A 19,182-nucleotide genomic window follows, 5' to 3' on the forward strand; every position below is an offset into this window, starting at 1 on the left:
CTAGGACTTGCTTCTAGTCAGCTGAACGACCTGGAGCATGCCACTTATGTTATTTGGGCTACAGTTTCCTCATCTGTAAAATGAGACAATGGGACCAGAATAGATGGCCTCTTGGGGCTTATCCAGAGCAAAAACTATTTGGTTTATTTCTCATAACAACAAACAAGATATTAACAAACATTGACCAATTCCCTGTGCTTTAGTCAGGGGAGGATATGGAAGAGAAAAGTCTACATTTATGGTTTTACTGCTCTTTCCCCCATTTTTATTATTGCTGTTCCAACCCATATAGTTTCACATTGAGTTGGCTATGTTAGGATTTGTATTTTTGCATTTTTGCCATAGGTATTCATCTCTTTTGTAGGTAGCTCTGACCTCTGATACCTTCAAAATTTTATTAAGGTTTTAGTTGCAGGTGCACTGGCTAGGGCAGAGGAGCTCAGGAGTAAAATCAGCCTTCCCTCTGTAATGGTAGAAATGGAAGCTAGTTTGTTCTATGTTTTAGTGTATCCTGAGCCCTTTTTTGAGTAATTCCATTTCTTAAAAATCGCCTATGAAGTAAATTCTTATATATAAGTGATTTTTGTGGCTAACTTTGATTTTAAATTTGAATTGTAGTATTATAGGGGAAAAACATTGGTACCTGACAATACATTTTCACTTAAGATTGCAGACATTTACTTTAAAGAGCCGTTCTGTTTGTAACCAGGCACTTTTATATTTCATATTCTCTGCCAATGATTCCCAAGTGTGAGCTCCAAAAGCTAGAGAGGTATATGGAGTTATTGTAAGAGGTTCAGTCATCTCTATGAACCTCTAAACTGCAGACTACATAAATAATAAACCTTGTGTCTATTTGTGTTTTATAAATATATATAAGTGCTTATGAGGAATAAAGCACAGATTTATCTAAAATCATGTACTAAGTTCATAAAAATTATTTTCTAGCATATTGCCCAAAGTTCATCAAATTTATTATCTTCTAAGCAAATAAGAAAATGAGAATAATTGGTATTTGGGACAAAAAAATATTGAACAATGGAGAAGTGATACCAGGTGATGGCATTAACGAAGGGAACAGTGTTCTGTGACAGCTTGCAGCCAACATTGATTTACCTTTCCAGTTTCTGGTAGACTTTGAGCAAGTTCATGCTTATACGCAGTTACATTACTTACTCTGTATACTCTCAGTTGCCTTTGGAGGATGGAGAGGTGTAATTTATCCAGAGATGGTGCTTGTTAAGAAAGAAACGGATTGTGGCCTTTATTATTTTTTTATTTTTTATTGTGGCCTTTATTATTTTTATTTTTTGTTAATCCTCACTCGAGGATATTTTTCCATTGATTTTTTAGGGAGAGTGGAAGAGAGAGGGAAAGACAGAGAGAAACATTGATGTGAGAGAAACACATCGATTGGTTGTCTCCTGCATGAGTCCTGACCAAGGCCCGGTCGGGGAGGAGCCTGCAACCAAGGTATGTGCCCTTGACTGGAATTGAACTTGGGACCCTTTGGTCTGCAGGCTGACACTGTCCGCTGAGCCAAACTAGCTAGGGCAGATTGTGGCCTTTAAATATGGGGCCAAGTTTTATGAAATCTCTTGGAGCTAGTCTTCACATACAGGGTTCTAATTGAATAAAGACTTTTAAGATTATTTTGTCAAATTGTTCTTTTAAAGGAAGGAAATACTACCATACACAAACATTTATGAAGCTTTATGTGAAATGTTTGGAAATGAAATCATATAGGGATTGTATATTTGTGATAACTGCCTGAATAAAGTTAAAGTGTCACAGAAAAATGGGAAGACTTAAGTAGGAAGAAATAGATATAGTTTATTTTTTTATAGCAATTTAGGATGTTCCTTTTGAAAGTAGTTAAATGGCCTAGAGCTGGGGCAGAGGGAGGGATGCTAGGATGGTTTAAAGGCCATAGCTATTATGGTGAGTGCCTGACATTTTGTTTGAAGTATGTCTTCTCGTTTATTTTAGAACCAGAAATTTTTTTTTGGAAAACTGCTTTTTTTTTATTTTATAACTGGCACCCAGATAAAATAATTTGCTATTCCAAATCTAGAATTGAGACTTTAGTTTTATTACTTGTCAAGCCTGTCAGTCTTTCAGACGTTTGACTTCCTTGGTTATTCATTCAAGATTTAAGTAGGAGAGGAAAATTAGAATTATTTAAATTTGATTGCATATGATCAGATTCTGCTAAATTAAACAATAAACATTAAAATAAACATTCTAAATTCAACTACATCTCTCTGGGTATCTTCTTAATTGTTAATTGGTTATGGCTCAAGAAGGCAGTTAGTGAGGTTTCTACCTTTTTGAGGTTTGTTTGGTAAATGAAATTAAGCCTATGTACCTTGCTTGAAGGCTCAGCATTGTCAGCATAATTGTGGACAGGTGGAGAATGCCAGTACATCCCAATGTACTGAATTATCCACAAAGCTTGATTTATAGAAAAAGTGACATTTGCAAAGTTTTTAAAGCTTTAAATTAGAAACATTAAAGACAGCTCAAGTCTAATTTTAAAGTATGTCTTGAAAATTATTGTTTTTAAAAAAATACTAGTTGAAGAAATGAAAACGAATTGATGTGTTTTTTTTTTAAAGATATTTTTCTTTGTTTTCATCTATCTATGTATACACGTTTATCTTTACAAAAATGGGACCTGTCTGTCTGTCTATCTATCTATCTATCTATCTGTCTATCTATCTATCTATCTGTCTATCTATCTTATCAGTCATCTATGTAGTACATTTATTTCCCACTTAAAAGTTTGTTACATTGTTATGTTTCTTAAAATGGCTGGACAGGCTTCCAAGATATAAATATACAGTAATTTATTTAAAACTGTATCCTTATTGATAATGTTTGTGGTAGTAACAATTTGCTGCTGTTGTAAACAGTGCTGTAGGGACTGCTTAATACATATTTTTCCTTATGCATATGTTAGTATATCTGCAGGATAGATTCCTAGAAGTGGAATTTTGAGTAAAAAATGCAAAGTTTGGTAGATGCTGCTAAATTGCTTTACAACTAGCAATTTACATTCCTAGCAAGGGTATCTGAGAATTCCTGTTTTTCCACAGTTCCCGAGTGTCCTCAGGCTTGTTAATTTTTGCTGATTATATGGGTCAAAAAGTAGTATCTTACTTATATTTAAAACTTTATTTTTTAAAACTGTATTTTAAAATTAACAAAAAAATCTGAGTTTAGAAGTTGGAACACAATGACTTGTGAATAGTTAACCATCCTTATGGTTAATGTGATAAAGAAAAATGTCTGCAAACTGAATTAGTTACTGAGGCAGGAGACTCACTTCCACCATGGATGAAGAGCCCAATATTATGTGAATCTTGGCTTGTTCATATCCCTGAGGTACTTTATTAAATTGTTAGTATCAGAAACATTGTCAGAAATACTTCTTACCATGTGTGCAAGGCCAAACATTGGAGTGCAACTTGCCAACCTGGATGTAGTGTAAACTGCCTTTGATTTGGCTGCTGTAGCAACTTTTTCTGGTGCTTTGCTCCACTAGTATATTAGTGATTCTCAACTAGGGGCATTTTTGTCCTCCAAGAGACATTTGGCAGTGTCTGGAGTCCTTTTTTGGTTGCCACAACTCTGGTGGGGAGTTAGATACCCACTGGTACCTAATGGGTAGAGAGGCCAAGGATGCCACTAGATATCCTACAAGTCACAGAACATCGTTCAAAATAATTAGCCCTAGCTGGTTTGGCTCAGTGGACAGAGTGTCGGCCTGCAGACTGAAGGGTCCTGGGTTTGATTCCCGCCAAGGGCTCATGCTGAGTTGCAGGCTTGATCCCCAGTAGGAGGCATGCAGGAGACAGTCAGTCAATGATTCTCATCATTGATGTTTCTATTTCTCTCTCCCTTTCCCTTCCTCTCTGAAAATATATTTGAAAGAATTATCTGGCCCCAAATATTAATAGTGCTGAGATTTGGAAACCCAGCACCAGTTAGGGTGTTCATTCATACAACCACCTGATTCCTTTAAACCAATTCTGCCCATTTCTTTTTTATTTTATTTTATTTTATTTTTTTATTTATTTTTATTTATTTATTTATTTATTTATTTATTTATTTATTTATTTATTTTTTACATATTTTCTTGATTTTCAATTCTGCCCATTTCTTGCAGCTACATGCCAAGTCTGTCTCTAATACATCAGGCTATGAGGACTTCGTTAGGATTTCTAGCTTTTTTTCTGCTCAGAGATAGAGACAGTCAGAGTTAGGTGGAGCTTGGCAAAGTAAAACCTGATATAAGGATTCTGGTAATTTCCTTCCTGGAAGAATTGGCTATCATTATTTTAAATAAGTACTTTTCCACTCAAATGGAGAAGTGAAACAAGCATCCAGGTAAACAACAACAAAAAACCCAACAAACAAAACTCTTGGTGAACAAGGTGAGCATAGAGTAATTATCCTTATTTCACATTTCAAGTTTGTACTTGACCTGGGCTAGCATGAAAGAAAACGAACTGGTATGACTATCCTGAGTGCATTTCCAGTGAAGAGGCTGGGAGAGTCCAAAGGAATGTTTTGAGTCATCAGACCCTTTTAAAATGCCAGATTCTTTCCATTGGGTTAATTTAAACCTGTTGTGACCCTTTAAAAATCTTCACAAGAGGCCTCAGAGCCATAACAACACAGAATACTTGTTTAGTGGAAGTCTTTCTAAAGGGCACCTTTATATTTGGCCACATTTCTTATATTATCAACCTGTAGGAGAAAAACAGGAGTTTTTGGGCCCTTCACAGGAAAGAACTGCTGCTTGGGGCAGAAAGTTTCATGATATAAGTTTCCTTTTGAATAAGATGGAAGTTCTCCCATTGGAAAATAAGGTATACTTTTCTTCTTTCTTCCTTTTGCCTGATAATTCAGGTTTGTTTAGGCTAAGGATGTGACCTGACGTGTATCAACGAATAAAATTCATTGTGCTATTTAAGATACATCTGCAATTCTTGTTCAGAGGAAGTAAGATGTAAGTCAGATTATAGATTAACAGAGAATGATTGGCTTTCTTTTATGACCACAGAGTAGAAAGGTTCTGGGTTTTTCCAGGTCGAAGGGAATGGGAAATTCTCCCCACCCACTTTTTAAGTCCTTACCCAAGGCTATTTTCCCATTGACTTTCAGAGAGGAGGTAAGGGGTAAGAGAAGGTGGTGAGATAGACACACACACACACACACACACACACACGCACACACACACACACAGAGAGAGAAAGAGAGAGAGAGAGAGAGAGAGACTTCGATATGAGAGAGACACATTTATTGGTTGCTTTCTACACTTGCCCCGACTGGAGGCCGGGGATTGAACCTGCAACCCAGCTATGTGCCCTGGACCAGGAATCAAACCTGTGACCCTTTGGTGCTCAGGCCAATGCTCTAACCACTGAACAGTGCCAGCCAGAGCTCCCCTTCTTTTTTGATTGTCTTTCTCTGTCCCCTTTGTTTCTTTCATTGTCCTGGTTTTATGCTCCCTGATAAAAAGATTATGCAAACCACAATGTGAGCCACATATGTAATTTTAAATTTTTTAATAGTTCAATTTAAAAAAAATAAAAGGAAGCATGACCTTAATTTTAATAATGCATTCCTTTCATTTAGTATATCTAAAATATAATTTTAATATATAACAAAAATGAGTTATTTTACTTTTTTTTGGTACCAAGTCTCTGAGTTTTCATCTCTATTATATAGTTACAGCACATCTCACTTAGGATTAGTCATATTTTTTTTTTTTAATCAATCTTTATTGTTCATATTATTACAAAGGTTCCTCATTTCTTCCCCCCTCCACCAGGTTCCCACCCCACCCTCTGCCCCCTCCCCATCCCCCATTGTCCTCGTCCATAGGTGCACAGTTTATGTTCAGTCTCTTCCTCCCTCCCTTTCCCCGATAGTAAATCCCTTTTCAGATAGTAAATCTTTTACTTAGCATTTTCTCATATCAATAATACCTCCACATGCCCAATGATACACTTCACACAAAAGACATTTTCAAATAGGTCAACCAGCCTCATCCAGGCCCCACCCAAGGCACTCACAGATCTATACTAACTCAACACATCCAGATCTAAGCCTTCATCACTTGATTCAGCAGACCCTCAAGTTCCCACAAAAGTTTCCAGCCATGTCTGAGAGGCAGCCGTGGGCAGGTACAGGCGAGGAGCGAGCTGTTTCGGGCCTGGCTGCTCCGGGCCTGGCCTCTGTTGCTCTGGTTCGTTCCACAACCAGCTGCTCCGGGTCTGGTCACTGCCGCTCCCGACCTAGTTGCTCTGGACTTGGCTGTTGCTGCTACAGGCCTGGCCGCACCCGACCCGGCTGCTCTGGGCCCGGTTGCTCCGGTCCCGACCGCTCCGGGCCTGGCCGCTCCCAGCCTGTCAGCCGCTGCTCCGGGCCTGGCCGCACCAGACCCGGCTGCTCCGGGCCTGGCCTCTCCCAGCCTGGCAGCTGCTGCTCCGGGCCTGGCCGCTCCCAACCTGGATGCTCCGTGCTTGGCTACTGCTGTTCTGGGCCTGGCTGCTCCCAACCCGGCTGCTCTGGGCCCGGCTTCTCCGGGCCCAGCCACTCCGTGTCTGGGTGTTCCTGGACTGGCCACCCTGGGCTTGGCCGCCTCTGCCTCAGGCCTGGCTGCCACTGCCCCAGGTCTGGCTGCTCCAGTGCTGGCCGTTGATGCTCTTGTTCTGGCTGCTGCTGCTCTGGGGCCTGGCCACTGCTGCTCCGGACCCAGCTGCCACTGCCTTGTGCCTGGCCACTCTAGGCCTGGTTGCCGCTGTTCCAACATTCTGTCCCTTTTTTCTCTTTTTTTTTTCTTTTAAAAAAACAAAAACAAAAACGCATTTATGTTGTAATGTTGGCTGGTGCGTTGAGTTCTGACTTAGTCTTTGATTTTTCAAGATCTTCTTTGTATTCTTTCTTAAGTAATTTTTCTATCATTTGCTCTCACTTGATTTCTTCACATTGAGAACTTCTTTGGTTTCTTCCTCCTTGTCCTGGGAGCTCAGCAGGTTGGCCTGTGGCACCCCTTTGTTCTCCGCGGGCTCCCGCGCTGCTCCAGCCTGTTGCTGGGGTCGGCGCCACCCAGGAAGCAGCCCCCGTCCTTGGCTTCGTTGCCCGCGCTCAGCAGTCGAAGGCTCAGGGGCACCCCCCCCCCTGGGGGCCCCGTCGCCCGGCTCCTTGCTGGCGCCCGTCTGGCCGGTGTCCGGCAGGGGCTCCTGCTCCACGTCGCGTTCCTCCAGTCTGGAGCTTTCTTTCTCCCTCCCACTAGGGGAGTCCACGATCAGAGTCAACAGACTGTCCTCTGCGCACAGTGTGCGCGACTCCGGGGGCTCGGCCTTTCGCCGCGCTCCCAGGACTCCACCTCACAGCTCCGTCTCCCCCTGCCCAAGCCTGGGTCCCCAGGGACTGGCCCAGACCTGGAGTTCGGGGCGGTCTGGACTGAGGCTCAGAGCTGCCGCCGGAGGCTTTGTTTCTTCCGGCTAGGGTAATCCAGCATCAGAGTCAACATTCAGTCCTCTGCGCGCGACTCCGGGGGCCCCGCCTTTCGCCGTCCCCCGGGATTGTCTCCCCCTGCCGGAGCCTGGGTCCCCAGGGTCTGGCCCATAACTTGGGGCTCAGCGCTGCCGGTTCGGGGGTTCAGCCCAGGCTGGGGGTTCTATTTCCTTCCTGCTAGGGAACGCCAGGCAGCACCCAGCCCTCTCCTCCTCTCCGGCTGCGACCTCTCCGCGCGTGCGTGTGTGCGAGCGCGCCGCATGTCTCCATACCTTAGGCTTTTTTTCAGCTCCTCTGATTTTCCTTCTGGTTTTCTCCCTCCTTCCTATTGTAGAGTTTTCAATCAGTCGACTACCTGTAGCTCTGGGCAATGTCCACTCTACATTTTAGTTGTATTCCATTGAAATTGTTGTGAGCTGCTGCGGCTAGGTGTATACCCGAGCAGCCATCTTGGATCCTCCGGATTAGTCGTATTTCAAATGCTCAATGGCCACTTTTGGGCTAGAGGCTACCATTTTGAACAGCCTTTTGTCTCCAGCTTTATTGAAGTACTAGAGGCCTGGTGCATGAAAATTCATGCACTGGAGGGGGGTCCCTCAGCCCTACCTGCCCCCCTCTCATAGTCTGGGAGCCCTCAGGGGCCGTAGGTGACTCAGTCATCAGGGGAAGGCAATGCCCCTTTCACACCCTTGCTGCTGCCACTGCCGGCAGTGCAAGCCTTAGCTGGCACTGGTTACCTGAGCCTGGGTGGTGGCTTGGCAGCTGCCATCCAAGGCTTGCCTGTGCCTTGAGCCGGACCTGGACGGCTGAGAGGCTGAGGGGACCAGGCACTTTGGAGGCCTTGCTGTGCACCTGCCGCCCTGGCAGGGCAGAGGGGACTGGGCGCTGCCATCTTGTGGCTGTGGGTGCCACCATCTTGAGGGCGTGGCAGTCAATTAGTACATTTGCTCTTTATTGGCTGTGGGCACCACACATCTTTGAGGGTGTGACAGTCAATTAGCATATTCCCTCCTTATTGACTGGGCATCACCATCTTTGTGACAGCATGAGGGTCAATTTGCATATTCTCTCTTTATTAGATAGGATGACTGACAAAATTGTGTATATGTAAGGTATACAATGTGGTGTTTTGAGATATGTATTCATTGTGAAATTATCATAATAAAGCTAATGAACATATCCATCACCTCACATAGTTAACATTTTTTTTTTTTTGTAATGAGAACACTTGAGAGCTACTCTCAGCAAAATCCAAGTATACATTATTTTTAACTCTGATCCCCCTACTATACATTAGATCTCTAGAACTTATTCACTTTATAGCTGAATATTTGGTTTGTTTGACCAACATCCCCCCATTTTCCCACCCCTGAACAGTGTAATCTTTTTTCTCCTCTTTTTGTAAAGAAATATTTATCTTTATTGCTTAAATTATTACTGCTGTCCTCCTCTTTCCCCCTTTGACCCTTACTCTTCCCTAGCATAACCTTAACTGGTCTGTTTCAATTCAGCAAGATTTTACTATCTGTTAGTTAAAGGACATTCAGACAAAGGTATTCATATACTAACATATAATTTAAGAAAAAGGAAAGATTTTGTAATTAGTAACCTCAATCGATTTTGTTTAAGATAATCAAAATATGTCTCATTTTAGCATTGTGGTTGATGGCATAAATTGGCCTGAACTACATTGTGTTTGTGGGTGTGCATATACCAATTTTCCAGTGACAGTTATTCTTTAAAAACTGGAAGATAGCTGAGAAAAGCATCATTCAAGTGGGGGCGATGACTTTTACTTGAATTAAACTTTAGCATACTCTGATAGAAGTATTCTGAATCTCAGGAAACTTGTAGATAATTGAAATGAAGAATTTTGGTATTGGTGACTAACACTGAGTGTGGAGCTATATAAATCCATGAAGAAGAAAATGGGCTCTACCTCATTAAGACTTTATAGATTGAAGATTGATCTAAGTTGGATTTCAACTTAAACTTCAGTAAACTTGAGTTTTGAGACAAATATAGTTAGTATAGGGTGAGGGTATATGAGAAGCAGTGACATTTTAAAAGTGAATCAACAATATTTTATGCTAATTTTTCACTCCAAATATTTTGCAGTGAGCTGATACTGTTTTTTATAATTAGAAATACATCCCCCCTAGAAAAAAATTTAAAGAAAAAAATATGTACAAAGCCCCAAACCCAAAACTACCAGTAGTGCACAAAAGTGAAAAGATTTAAAGACCTGGATTCAAATGTTGGTTCTGTCATTAATCATCTGCATGATTTGGGGCAAGTTAGTTAATGTCTCTGGGTCTCCATTTCTTCATCTGTAAGAGCAGAAATTAAAGTTGATTAGGTTCATTAAAAAAAAATATATTTTATTGATTTTTTACAGAGAGGAAGGGAGAGAGATAGAGAGCTAGAAATGTCAATGAGAGAGAAACATCGACCAGCTGCTTCTTGTACAACCCCCACTGGGGATGTGCCCGCGACCAATGTACATGCCTTTGACCGGAATCGAACTTGGGACCTTTCAGTCCACAGACCGACCTTCTACCACTGAGCCAAACCGGTTTTGGCTGATTAGGTTCATTTTGTCTTCTTGGTCATACAGTAATATAATTCCATGATAACTTTCTTGCAAGACTTTGAGATGCTTTTAGGAGGAATATATAGCTTGAATAAAGTGCAGGAGTTTCTTTTGAAATCATACACTGAATGACTATTCATTAAGTGCCTGCTAAGTGTCAAATAGTGTCCTTTAGTCCTAAAGAATTTGGAAGTAATTATCCCATTTGGGGGGTGGGAAGTGGGAGATTGAGATAGGGGTGGAAAGAAGGAATTAAGTAAAAAGATGAGAATGAATAATAGAAATAAAGTGAGTAGCACTATATACTTAAGTACTTCCCTTTATCTTATTAACTAGAGGCCCCGTGCATGAAAATTCATGCACTGAAGTGGGGGGTCCCTCAGCCCAGCCTGCCCCCTCTCATAGTCTGGGAGCCCTCAGGGGCAGGAGGTGATCTGGCAATCAGGGGAAGGTGACTCCCCATCACACCTCTGCTGCTGCCATTGCTAGCAGTGCAAGCCTCAGCAGGCCCTGGTTACCTGAGCCTCTGGCGGCCCTGGGTGGCTGGGGGCTGAGGGGACTGGGCACTGCCATCTTGTGGCTGTGAGTGCTGCCATCTTTGATGATGTGGCACTTAATTAGCATATTCCCTCCTTATTGGCTGTGGGCACTGCCATATTTGTATTGGTCAAACAAATCAAATGTTGATTTGCCATCTTTGTGAGGGTCAATTAGCATATTTCCTCTTTATTAGATAGGATACCATTTAATAATTTGGAGACATGAGGGAGAATACAAGGAAGTAGTTGGGACCACATGAAGAAAAATAATGCCCTAGCCAATTTGGCTCAGTGGATAGAGTTTCAGCCTGTGGACTGAAGGGTCCTGGGTTCAATTCTGGTCAAGGACACATGCCTGGGTTGTGGGCTTGATTCCCAATAAAGGGGTGTGCAGAAGGCAACCGAACAATGATTCTCTCTTATCATTGATGTTTCTATTTCTCTCTCCCTTTCCCTTCCTCTCTGAAATCAATAAAAATATGATACGTGTGTGTGTGTGTGTTTTTAAATAAATAAAGAAGAGGAAATTTATTAACAAAACCTTTTGAGTACTGTAATAAAGCAGTATTTGGAATAACTTGAAAAAAGAATATTTGAACTTGAATGTAAGAGAAGAATTAAGAAAAAATGCTTGTGTTGAGATGACCAATGTGAAGATGGAACCTTGAAATTAAGCGTTGAATTTTAGAAATAACAGGCAGGGTTTTTTTTGACATAGTAAATATGTAGAGGATATACAGTTGAGTTTAATTACAGAGTTTAAGGATGTTCTGAAAGCTAAATGACCAATTTGAAGTAGAAAGGATTAAAATTACAAATTTGTTAAGATCCTCAAAACATAGATATTCTCATCTGAGGCTTTTTTTTTATAGGACTCTTGGAATGCTTTTGAGAAACCATCGGATTGATTTCAAAATGCCCACATCATTGACCCTGACCTGTCCATTTATCCACATTTACATGCACTTCCCTTCTGCTTTTTAACCATTTTCAATCTCCTTTTCTTCTCCAAATGAGTAAGTTGAAGAAGAAAAACATCTGTTGCTCTGGAAAAGGACCAAAGAGAGGAATGTAAAAGAGAGGCTGGATAATGTGTTTTAATTGTAAATCTGATTTCCTAGTGGAATATAACTTTTTTTAAAGTGTTTTAATAACTTGAGCTAATTCATATTTATTTTCACTATCAAGAAATGTTTAGTTGGTGGCATTATGGAAACAAGCAATTTGTTAAAATACTAGGATACTGGTATTTTGTATTACTTTCCTGTACAAATAACTTTCTCTGATTCTTCCTAAGGTAGAAATTGGGCTTCTTAAAGGGCCTGGTGCAGGCTGGCATTATGTATGGCTGTCTTTAAAATACATTATTTGCTATAGATACACATGGGGTTGAGATAGCTCAGCTCTATTCATGTTATTTGCTGATCTCATAGGTGCTTCAGGGACACAAATATAATTAAATATAACTCCAAGAGGGCAGATATTATTGCATCATGTAACTTAGTTAAGCACAGTAAGAGAGGTTCAAGATAGGGGCCCTTGCAGTTCAATAGAAAGAGAGATCATGTCAGGCTGAGGGGATCACCAGGAAAGGTTTCATGAAAGAAATGACATTTGAGAGGGGCCTCTTCGGGATGGATTGAGACAGAGGCTGGAGAGGGAAGGGGCAGAGTATTTAATGTGGCCTGATGAGGTGGTGGTGGTGGGGTGTTGATGGGATGATGGTATTATTGGTAAAAGTGACGTATTTGCCAGTGAAAGTGGGGTATCCCTTTTCCCTACTAGATGCTGGGGGTTGGGTCCTTAAAATATCCCGAGAAAATAGTTTTCTACTGAAACTGGTTTAGCTCAGTGGATAGAGCGTTGGCCTATGGACTGAAGGGTCCCGGGTTCGATTCTGGTCAAGGGCATGTACCTTGGTTGCGGGCACATCCTCAGTAGGGGGTGTGCAGGAGGCAGCTGATTGATGTTTCTCTTTCATCGATGTTTCTAACTCTCTATCCTTCTCCGTTCCTCTCTAAAAAATCAATTATATATATATATATATATATATATATATATATATATATATATATATATATATAATTTTCTGAGAGTTTCATGGGAAGAAGAATGATTTTTATTGTATGGAATTACATCCCTGGATTTGCAAGGTTCCATTTCCCTTAATCCAGTCCTGGAAGGGGTGCAGTTGGAGATTCAGCAGAGCTAGAAGCAGAATCCAAAGTTTGCGTTCCATAGTGGAGCTGGGTCCTGTGTAGCATTAGGTTAGTTGCAGTCCATCAGTCCATTAGTCCATTGTGTGTGGGGTCCACATGGCTGTGGGCCATTCGGGCTAATGCAGGCGAGCCAAGAGAGTACATTCCCTTAACAAATGTCCCAAGAGTCCTATGCAGCCAAGAGAGGGAACTCCATTGTTTAGGAACTTCTGTATCTCAAATCTTCCTGTGCTTGCAGTGGCCACGCCTATTCTGGCCAATGACCATTACTACTTTGCTCTGTCCTTTCTTGCCTGGCCCTTGCAAAGCTGATTGTGTAGGCTTTCTGTATCACAGAGGGCTCATTGGCTCCCAGCCCTATTAACCCCCTTCCTCAAATGAAAACCGTTTGATCTGACTCCTGCCTGCCTCTCTTGGCTGCTTCCTCCCCCCTTCACACCAGGTTTTAGCCTGCTGCAAATGCCCTGGGCTTTTGTTCCTCTCAGTGTCCTCACATATGCTGTTCTCTGGGCATGCAGAGCCCTTCCTCCTTTGGTGCTTCAGGCCATCTTCTCTTGCGTTCTCAACAGTGGCTTAGATGTCACTTCCTCTGGAAGGCAGAATTAAATGCCTTCTCATTTCCACAGAACAGTGATAGGATCTCATGTAGTACTTACAACATTGATGTCATAACTAAGTAAATGTCTGTCTTTTCCACAAGTCTGTGAGCTCACACTATTTAGAACTGTAACCCTGACTGATCTCCATTTCCCTTTTTTGCTCTGCTTTTTCTTTTTTCTATTGTATTTGTCCCCCTTTAACATAATAGATATAATGTTTTTATTTATAATATTATCTGTGCCCCCATGCTAGAACATAAACTCCACCAGGCACGGATCTTTGTCTCTTGTTCACTGCTGTATCATCAGTGTCTAGAACAGTGTCTGATATATAGAAAATACTTTGAAATATTTATTGAAGGAATGAAATATTTTTAGAAGGAATATTTGTCTTTCAGGCCCCAGCTAACAGCAGGCACTGGATAAATTAAAACTCTTGATGAACAGTTTATTCTGTTAGACTTTCTGAGGGATATATGCCTGTGCCCTTGTCTGGTACTTACTGGTAGAGGTCAATATAATTAAATAATTTCTAGGATTTTTATGCATTCAAATACATCTGTCTTTTTGTAAAAGGCTGGTTTATTTTCTTTATTAGTTTCAGATGTCCTAGTCAGCTGGAATTGTTTCATGCTCACTGTCTTAAATAAGCCCAAACTCAACAACTAAACAACTAAGAAAATATTTCATTAAAGCTCATAATTTCATAATATCATTTATAGAGAGTCCAAAATTACACAAGCCCCATGTCAGCAGTTTTTGAACATTTATGGTCATATAAGTTTGAAAGAGTTTTGTAAAACAATGAATTTTTGCATTACAATTCTGAAAAGTTTTTTTTGTACGTTTAGATAATTGCATGGTGTGTAATTTCCATGATGTTGTAAATATTGACTTTAAGAGAATGTCAGAAAGAGAAGCTACGTGATGGGCCCCCAGGGATTTATTATATTGTTCTTTCTAATTTTGAGTATATTTTAATATTTACATTACACAAGTAAAACTAAATAAAGCATTTTTTTTCTGTGGAAAATGTTCCAATATTGTGTATTTTGGCTCGAGACCACTGTCCTTTGATGTCACTAACACCATTAGTCTTAGTGCCATTAACAAATAAGGCATTCTCTTAGGTTGAACAAAATGAAATTGCCAGTATTGGATTATTTTTGACCTATAAAAATGATAGTTTCATATGATTCAGCTTAGCAATATTTAATTGTAGGTATTGGTTTTCCCTCCAAACCAGTTTCCTTTTACTATTTGGAACAGAGCTTGATGGCTCAAGGAGAATTTTTTCCAAGCTCTTTAATCATCAAACACTACGTATTTTCTGGCGTATAAGACGACTTTTGAAAGGAAAAAAAGTCAACCGAAAATCGGGGGCAAAAGACCAAAATTGCACAAAAATTACCTACAGATCTTGACGGCAAAGTAAGTCTTTTCTTTGAAGTGGGGGGTAGTCTTATACAGCGAATATAGGCCTAAACCTATGTTTTAACTGTAAAATTAGGGGGTCGTCTTATATGCCCGAAAATACGGTATCTTTTTAAAGATTTGTCAAAAAGAATTTTCATTTGCTGTCAATATGGTGCTAGGTGTTAAACATGCAGCCACTTTTTACCTTTATTTTCCCAAAGACTTAAGTTACATTTTGTTCAGCTCTTTAGCCTGAGTGTGGGCAAACAAACTGGTCAGTTCATTTAGTGAGGTGCTGAGTGAACAGAGGAGAGTGTTAGGGCCAGCCAGGGGAGCTGTCACCTGAGTAGTACCTGACAAGTTGCTTTTACATAGCAGTTAATCTTCTAAAGAGCTCAGAGTGTGTCTCTGTGTGTTTTTGTCTTTGTTTGAACTATGGGAATAATGGACTGGAGACAGATACTGTTCTTAACGTTTTCTTTAATGAGGAGATTGGGATCTAGAGAAGTGAAGCGATTTACTAATCCGCTCTCATGGTAAATCAGGTTCTTGTGGATTTCAGTGCATGTTCCTTATTAGACTGGGTGTTCTCAGATTGTGCTGCCCTAGCCAGCTTGGCTGTTGTCATCCAGACTTTCCTGGCTTAGCAGTGATCTTTGCCCATGGTACAATTTTCTTTGATACTCCAGCCTCACTATTGAGAACCACAGAAATATCCTATAATTATTTTGTGCTAACTCAGAAAGAGTTAAGATGCTCAGAAATTATCTTGAATAAAGTAATTTTTAGGTTTTGAACTGGGAGGGGAGCTGCCATGGTTTAGAACTTTTAAGTCATTTTAGTTTTATCTGTGTTTTGTGGGATAACTCCCTAGATGTGATCTGGATGGGTGTTTTAAGCTATAAGTTTTCCAAGTAGGTGCCATGTTTGTATTTTCTTTTTTTTTTTTTTTTTTTTGAAGTTTCTTTTGAGAGCCACAGTTTTTATTATTTATTTTATTTATTTTATTTTATTTATTTATAAATTTTTATTGTTTATATTGTTACAAATGTTCCTTCCCACCCCACCCTCTGCCCTTTCCCCACCTCCCATTGTCCTCATCTATAGGTGTACAGCAGGGGTCTTCAAACTACGGCCCTCGGGCCACATGCAGCCCCCAGGGGAGTCTGATCCTGCCCGCCAGGTTTTTTGGGCAGTGAGCGCAGCCAAGGTGTTACAGTAGGAATTAGTAGTTCATATAGTCCGGCCCTCCAGCTCTCTGAGGGACCGTGATCTGGCCCCCACTTTAAAAAGTTTGAGGACCCCTGGTGTACAGTTTATGTTCAGTCTCTTCTCACATCTCCCTCTCCCCTTTTCCCCAAGAATCATCAGTTCACTCCCCTTCCATACCTCTGATTCTATTATATTCAACAGTTAATATTGTTCCTCAGATTTTTTTTTTTTTAGTTTCCTTGGTTTTTAGATTCACTTGTTGATAGTTACGTATTTGTTGTTCATAATTTTTATCTTTATTTACTTTCTCTTCTGAAAGAACCCCCTTCAGCAATTCATATAATTCTGGTTTGGTGGTGATGAACTCCTTTAGCTTTTTTTTTATTAGTGAAGCTCTTTACCTTCGAATCTGAGTGATAGCTTTGCTGGATAGATTATCTTTGGCTGTAGGTTCATACTATTCATCACCTTGAATATTTCTTGCCATTCCCGTCTGGCCTGCATGGTTTCTGTTGAGAAATCAGCTGACAATCGTATAGGTGCTCCTTTATAGGTAACCACCTGCTTAGCTCTTGCTGCTTTTAATATTCTCTTTGTCTTTTGCTCTTGGAATTTTAATTATGATGTGTCTTGGTGTGGTCCTCTTTGGATTCCTTTTATTTGGAGTTCTGTGTGCTTCCTGGACTTGTAAGTCCAATTCTTTCATCAGGTGGGGGAAGTTTTCTGTCACTATTTCTTTCAGTATATTTTCGATATCTTGCTCTCTCTCATCTTCTGGGACCCCCATAATTCTGATGTTGGATCATTTGAAGTTGTCCCAGGGGTTTCTTACATCATCTTCAATTTTCTGGATTCTCTTGCCTTCTAGCTTCTGCAGAGGAGTGTCTTCTGGCTCTTTATGTTCCAAATCTTTGACTTGATTCTTGCGATCTATTCTGTTTTTAGGACTCTGTATAATATTTTTTATTTCAGACAATGTATTCTTTATTTCTTGTTGATCCCTTTTCATATCCTCATAGGTCTCATTTATTTTATCGGCCTTTTCTAGGAGACTCTTGAAAAACCTTATAAGTGTGGTTTTGAACTCTATATCCAGTCGCTTTTTGTCCTCCATTTCTTTCGTTTGTGATCTATTTGGTTTAGGCATTTTCGCAGGCAGCTTTCCTGATGGGGCGGGGTTTCAGGGTGGAGCCTACAGCCTTGGCTTCCGTCAGCCCCGCCCTATGCGACTCCTGAGACTCAGGGTCCTTCAGTACTTGTTGCAAGGGCCTCTAAGAGAAAGGTGCCCTTGATTTTCGCCTGCTGCCAAACTGTCTATGCTCTCCCCCAACGAGTCCGGTGTTGGGGTTCAGTTCAGTTGGTAGTGGGATTGGAGGTGGCGTTCAGAGCAGTCTGGAGCCCCTGTCTCCTTCCCACCGGGGCAATCCTGCGGCACAGCCGACTGTCCCTTCTCTGCGCGCAGTGTGCGTGCCTCCGGGACCTCCTTTCGCCGCTTCCCCGGGTACCGCCTTACAGCCCAGCTCCCTATGGATGAACCTGGGTCCCCAGGGTCTGGCCTAGAATTGGGGTTCAGAGCAGTTGGAGCTGGGCCCAGCACAGTCGGAGCTTTTCTCTCCTTCCCGCTTGGGAATGCCAGCCAGGCACTCGGCCTCCCTCCTCTCCGGCTCCGTCCTCTCCGCGCGCGCCGCGTGTCTCCGTACCTTGGGCTTTTACAGCTCCTCCGCGCTTCCTTCTGGTTTTCTCCTTGCTTCTTGTTGTAGAATTTCCAGCCAGTCGACTTTCCTGTAGTTCTGGGTAATGTCCATTTTATATTTTAGTTGTATTTTATTGAAATAGTTGTGTGCGGCTGCGGCTAGTTGCCTACCCGAGCAGCCATCTTGGATTCTCTCCCCATGTTTGTATTTTCTAACCAGTAGGTGGAACTTAGAGTCTGATAAAGATTTAAAAAAAATGATTTTTGATACATAACTGTATTAAATTTAATCCCATTTTGTCAATATATTTTACCTTTATTGAAAAATGCAAGATCACATAAAAGTGGAACTGTCCTGGAAAATCCAGAATGGTATTATTCCAGTTTTTTACTACCTGTGGTAAATAATTTATTTTACATCCTGACTCCAGTACACACACACACACACACACCCCCACACCCACACCCAATATAAAAGATTAATGACGCAGGACTTATTTACTGTGATAGGTATAATTGTTTCTGTGATGGTCTATTCTATTCTAGTTCATTTAAAGAAATATGGTATTACAGCCCCCTAAATTGAGATAAAAAAAAGCAACACACACACACACACACACACACACACACACACAGTGAGATAGGGTATATTGTTTTTAAAAAATATATTTTATTGATTGTAGAGAGGAAGGGAGAGGGAGAGAGAGAGAGAAATATCGTTAGATAGAGAATCATTGTATGGCCTCCTGCAAGCCCCCTACTGGGGATGAAACCTGCAACCCAGGCATGTGCCTTGACCCTCCTAGTTCATTAGTGGAGGCTCAAACATTGAGCAATGCTGGCTGGGCAAAAATGGTTTTATTTATTTATTTATTTATTTACTTATTTATTTATTTTTATTTTCTAAAAAATATATCTTCTATTGATTTTTCACAGAGAGGAAGAGAGAGGGATAGAGAGTTAGAAACATTGATGAGAGAGAATCATCGATCAGCTGCCTCCTGCACACCCCCTACTGGGGATATGCTCGCAACCAAGGTACATGTCCTTGACTGGAATTGAACCTGGGACCTTCCAGTTCGCAGGCCGACACTCTATCCACTGAACCAAACCGGTTTCGACAAAAATGGTTTTATTTTTTATGAAATGATGCAGATACTGATAGTTCATGGCCAAGATCCAAATATTTAGTATATGTTGTGGGCATCATAAAGAATTCTGAGAATAGCCTATTGAATTAAATGGGTATTAATGGGAAGATTTGGTGCTTGCAAATAAGCATTTAAAATAGAGAATTATTGTTTTTGTTGTTGTGTGTAGTAAAGTCATAAAACAAATAGACATTCTAATATTTTACAGTTTTCTAAGTGATTCAACT

General features: G+C 40.9%; 1 protein-coding gene and 1 long non-coding RNA gene across 4 annotated transcripts in view; one reads left to right on the forward strand and one right to left on the reverse strand.

The window, feature by feature from the left end:
• LOC311613452 overlaps positions 1-6,822 on the reverse strand; it is a 165,576-nt gene extending 158,754 nt beyond the window's left edge. For both annotated transcript variants that reach the window (XR_014793458.1, XR_014793459.1), the window contains exon 1: positions 6,769-6,822. This is a non-coding gene — a long non-coding RNA (uncharacterized lncRNA). The remainder of the gene's footprint in view (positions 1-6,768) is intronic.
• The window catches only part of PPP2R5E (protein phosphatase 2 regulatory subunit B'epsilon), a 139,230-nt gene that overhangs the window by 24,983 nt on the left and 95,065 nt on the right, over positions 1-19,182 (forward strand). The window lies entirely within an intron of this gene.

This window comes from Pipistrellus hanaki, assembly GCF_964339955.1.
Source record: "Pipistrellus hanaki genome assembly, chromosome: 1".
NCBI lineage: Eukaryota > Metazoa > Chordata > Mammalia > Chiroptera > Vespertilionidae > Pipistrellus > Pipistrellus hanaki.